Consider the following 6,000-nt stretch of genomic DNA (forward strand, 5'->3'; position numbering starts at 1 on the left):
GACACCTTTGAGCTCCAAAGGACAATGGGTGATTTATCAAGAATCCCTGATGATTTCCTGCTTCTCCCCCATCCAGAGCCAATATCACATCTTTGGGTTTTGAAATTCTCAGCACCCCTCAGTCTCCTGCTGCCTTCAGTTGTTCCTCAGATTTAGAGGCTTGGATGCTAGCAGGACTGGAATTTGTTACTGGGTTCCTGTCTGTGTCTAGTCAATGATGGTCTCAGTCTGGTCTCCTAAATTCAGAATCCCAGAAGTAGACATCTGGGTGGATTGATTTAAATCATTGATTTTAATCATGTTTTGCATTTGTACTTTTTAGTTATTTTCCTCATGATAGGTTGATTCTCATTTGTTGAGAATCATTAAAAAATGTTGGTTTCAGAGTAACAGCCGTGTTAGTCTGTCTTTGCAAAAAGAAAAGGAGTACTTGTGGCACCTGAGAGACTAACCAATTTATTTGAGCATGAGCTTTCGTGAGCTACAGCTCACTTCATCGGATGCATACTGTGGAAACTGCAGTAGACATCATATACACACAGAGATCATGAAACAATACCCCCTCCTACCCCACTGTCCTGCTGGTAATAGCTTATCTAAAGTGATCATCAAGTTGGGCCATTTCCAGCACAAATCCAGGTTTTCTCACCCTCCGCCCCCCCCCACACACACAAACTCACTCTCCTGCTGGTAATAGCCCATCCAAAGTGACCACTCTCCTGAAGGTCGAAACAGCAGACTGGACTTCTACATAGAGTGCTTCCGCCGACATGCACGGGCTGAAATTGTGGAAAAGCAGCATCACTTGCCCCATAACCTGAGCCGTGCGGAACACAATGCCATCCACAGCCTCAGAAACAACTCTGACATCAAAATCAAAAAGGCTGACAAAGGAGGGGCTGTTGTCATCTTGAATAGATCGGAATATGAACAAGAGGCTGCTCGGCAGCTCTCCAACACCACTTTCTACAAGCCATTACCCTATGATCCCACTGAGAGTTACCAAAAGCAACTACAGCATTTGCTCAAGAAACTTCCTGAAAAAGCACAAGATCAAATCCGCACAGACACACCCCTGGAACCCCGACCTGGGATATTCTATCTACTACCCAAGATCCATAAACCTGGAAATCCTGGACGCCCCATCATCTCAGGTATTGTCACCCTGACAGCAGGATTGTCTGGCTATGTAGACTCCCTCCTCAGGCCCTACACTACCAGCACTCCCAGCTACCTTCGAGACACCACTGATTTCCTGAGGAAACTTCAATCCATCGGTGATCTTCCTGATAACACCATCCTGGCCACTATGGATGTAGAAGCCCTCTACACCAACATTCCACACAAAGATGGACTACAAGCCGTCAAGAACACTATCCCCGATAATGTCACGGCTAACCTGATGGCTGAACTTTGTGACTTTGTCCTTACCCATAACTATTTTACATTTGGGGACAATGTATACCTTCAGATCAGCGGCACTGCTATGGGTACCCGCATGGCCCCACAGTATGCCAACATTTTTATGGCTGATTTAGAACAACACCTCCTCAGCTCTCGTCCCCTAAAGCCCCTACTCTACTTGCGCTATATTGATGACATCTTCATCATCTGGACCCATGGAAAAGAAGCCCTTGAGGAATTCCACCATGATTTCAACAATTTCCATCCCACCATCAACCTCAGCCTGGTCCAGTCCATGCAAGAGATCCACTTCCTGGACACTATAGTGCTCATAAACAATGGTCACATAAACACCACCCTATACCGGAAACCTACTGACCCCTATTCCTACCTACATGCCTCCAGCTTTCCCCCTGACCAAACGATGCATTTATTTCCAAGACTATGATGGATTTTTTACTCATGATTTGTCCACGCACTATTTCGATGAAAATTCAAATGCACTTAAAAATGCACAAAAACAGCATTTTCAATTGGTTTATTAATTGAACAAAACTACCTTAAATGTGCTGGATACATAAGAACAAAAAAATTTACCGAAACATATTTTTCATTTAAAACTAACTGATTTAAGGAAGTATCTGCAGTTAGAGAAATGAACTGATTGAATTTGGTCATCGTGTCTCTCAGATTTTAGAACTAATAGGTCTGACCCCCCCCACGTCTAGTATTTATTTATAGACTGGAAGAGGAAAACAAGCTTTCCTTCTTTTTCCACTCCAAGTCAGTTTCTGATATTTGAATGAAATGGTTATTGAACTGAACTAGCTGAATCAACTTAAATTAAAAAAATATTCTTTCTGTGCCTGCAGAAGAAGCTACTGCTGTCAAAAGCTGGTTTACCATTTCAATAACTCTGGTTCCAGCCAAAGACTGCCATGAGTTCAGTGGTTTGATTACCACTAAAAAATGGCAGCAACCATGGACTTGTCAATATTTATGACTTAATTTAAATGACTTTACTAAGCTATTGCAAGTTTAGGCATTAACATGGGTTGTCATAATTTCAAATTTAATCTCCAATAGATTTGTTTTTCAAAAAATAAACCTGTTTTTAATTTAAATAAAAATAATCTAATTTAACTTTTAAAAAATCCCTTTTTGGGTTTCTTGGTTTTGAAACAAGCATTGATTTTTATTCATCTTGATTTTAGGAGAACTACTACATTCATGAGAATCATAAACTGCTCATATGCCATTGAAGGAGAGAAGGCAGCAAAAGTCATCATATCAATAATTTGTTATGAATTATTGACTCAGTCTTAAAAGAGACTAACTAGAGGGTTGGACACTTGTTTGTGTATGTAGGGCCAGTTTCTACCTCTGAACCAGTAGCAATTGCACTGGATAATGCTGTAAAACCTACATTTTATTGTCAAATCGTCTAAGCCATTCCTCTTCTGCTCTTCTTGGTTTATAAGTTTCAGATCAACAAAATCTTCCCCTTGACAGTCAGTCACTGCCCATGGGGCTCTGCAGGCAGAGTAGCCTGAGCAGTAACATTGTGACATCCAAGGTAATTCAGCCACCCATCACTCACTCACTCCAATAACCCTGACCTTAAATCCTAACCCTACGGCCTCTGCCTTGGTCATCTCTCCTATTGAAACCTGCAGGATCATTTGCTGATTCCTTTTAACCAATGGGGTTTAATGATGCAAATCATCTGCACAGGATTAGCATTGACTGGCTAAGTTAACTCTGATGTCACAATGTGCCTCTGTCTGCAGCACCAACTAAATGGGCACAGTGTGGAGATCAAGCTTTCCTGGTGGCAGTGGTTTCCAGTTGTCACTAAAATCAACAAAAAGAAAATCAAGTGACTTCAAGTGAGCTCTAGCTCACGAAAGCTCATGCTCAGATAAATTGGTTAGTCTCTAAGGTGTCACAAGTCCTCCTTTTCTTTTTGCGGATACAGACTAATACGGCTGCTACTCTGAAATAAAATCAACAAGGTTCTTTCCACCAATGCCTAGAAATTCCCTGAAATTTTGGAATCAATAGGACGTAGTCTTCAAAACTTACCGCATTACAGACTGACAAAGAAATGCCATTGAATTGTGCTTTAGACCTCACTGCTCTCAGCCAACAATGACTTGAATCTCCTCCCTTTTAACTCCGTAATAACCCCCAGCTCACCCACTCAGCATGGAGACTCTCAGGGACTGGAGGCTGAGCATTCTCAACAGGTGGCCAAAAGACAGCACTAGTCAGGACAGGAGATCACTCTGGTGGAGATCTCCGTCAGCGCACTATTCCACCCCACCTCTTGTGAGGGCCTCCTACAATGACAGCTGGAGAACAGCCCCACCTGCCTCAGGAAGAAGAGCAGCAGAGAGAAATGGAACAAGAGAAGAGAAAAGAAAAGACATGAGGAAGGGCGGAAAAGAGAAGCAAAAAATGGACAAATTCCAAAAGCCTCAGTGAGTCATAGATTTCAAGGTCAGAAAGATCCACTCTGACCATCTAGTCTGTATAACATGGGCGATAGAACGTCCCTCAAAATAATTCCTGTTTGAATTAGAGCGCATATTGTAGAAAAACAGCTAATCTTGATTTTAAAAATGCTAGTTGTGGAGGATCCATCACAACCCTGGATTAATTACTTCAAACACGGACTGTTAAAAATGTTTGCCTTATTTCCAGTCTGAATTTGTCTCGCTTCAACTCGCAGCCATTGGATCTTGTTATACCTTTATCTGCTCAAGTGAAGAGCCCATTAGCAAATAGTTGTTCCCTAATTATCATCTTTTAACCCTCTCTTTGTTAAGCTAAATAGATCGAGCTCCTTTAACCTATCTTTATAAGGCATGCTTTCTAATCCTTTAATCTTTCTTGTGGCTCTTCTCTGAACCCTCTCAAATTAATCAGCATCTGTCTCAAATTGTGGACACCAGAACTGGACACAATATTCCAGTAGTGGTTGCACCAGTGCCCAGTACAGAGATACAGAACCTCTCTACTTCTACCGGAGATTTCGCTATCGATGGGTCCCAGGGTCGCATTTGCCCTTTTGGCCAAAGTGTCTCAGTGGGAGCTCAAGGTCCGTTGATCATCCACCATGACCCCAAGTCTTTTTCAGGGTTACTATTTCCAATGATAGAGTGCCCACGGGACAGAGTCCCCCTCTTGTACATATAGCCTATATTTTTTGTTCCTAAAGGGAAACTTTACATTTGGACATATTAAAATATATGTTATTTGCTTGTGCTCCGGTAACTAAGCAATCAAGATGGCTCCATATGAGTGACATGTCCTCTTCATTATTTACCACTCCCCCGATCTTTCTGTCATTGGCAGATTTTACAGTGATGATTGTATATTTGCTTCCAAGTCACTGATCAAAATTTTAGGTAGCGTACATCCAAGAACCAATCCCTGCAGGACCCTACGAGAAAGACACCCGCTCGATAATGATTCCTTATTTAAAAGGACATTTTGAGACCTATTAGGTAGCCCGTTACTAAGGGGCGGAGTCTGAGTTGGGACATTTTTCTGACAACTTTACTTGTGTTTTCCGAACCTAGAACTCGGCTGGCAACGTATGGATCAGGCTGAATTGGTTCCAACCTCACTGAGAATCTTACCTTCTACAAAGGGGATATCTGCTTTCTGCAAAATCAACACCGAAAGGAGAAACACTTCCAAAGAAGCTCCTCCTTGGCACTCAGGTGCGTGAACACAAATCCTCTCTTAGTCCTCTAGGAGAGACTGCGAGAAGGAGGCTTGCTGCAGCAAGGCTACAGGGGTCTCCCAGGTTCCCCCTGCCCTGCATCCCTGTCCTGCCTGGCTGATGTCAAGGGAGCTCTGTGAGGTCACAGCTTCCTCACCACCTCTGCCCAATAGGCTGAGTTCCTGCCAAAGGCCCTTGTGAAGTCACTGCCACACCCACCTCTCCCTTGCAGGGCTGATGTCTGCCCCTGGACAGCCCAGTAGGATGTTTGAGCTGCTCCCCACATCATCCCACATGCTCATTATTGATTCTGGGCAGCAAATAGGCTACCCAGAGTCTGTTCCTCACCCCACACTGAGTTTTTCATAGATTCATAGATTTTCCTTTAGGCCATTAGATCTCCTAATGAGGCCTCTATTTCACAAACCATGAAATTTCACACCCTTACCCCCATATTAATCCCAATAGCTTGTGTTTCACTAAAACACGCCTTCCAAAAAGGCAGCCAAGTGTGATGTGAGGCCATCAGGAAACAGAGAATCCACCTCTTCCCTAGGCAATTTCTTCCACTCATTAATCTCCCTCACTCCTAGATTAGGACTGGGCCTTTGCTGTATTCAGATGTGTTGTTTGAATGGGCTGACTTGTCCTCATCATTATTTACCACGACACCAATCTTTGTGCCCCCTGCAGACGTTACCGGCTGTGATGTGATATTGACTTCCAGATGGTTGGTGTAAATGCTGAAGACAGTTAATGGCTGAGAGTCTGTTCACCCCCCACCGTCCCCCAGGCACCACACACCCACTCCCCCCTGTAGTACAGGAACAGGGCATCCAGCCCTACTCTCATATGCTTTCAAA

This window comes from Lepidochelys olivacea, assembly GCF_965140295.1.
Source record: "Lepidochelys olivacea isolate rLepOli2 genome assembly, chromosome: 2".
In the NCBI taxonomy this organism is placed as follows: domain Eukaryota; kingdom Metazoa; phylum Chordata; order Testudines; family Cheloniidae; genus Lepidochelys; species Lepidochelys olivacea.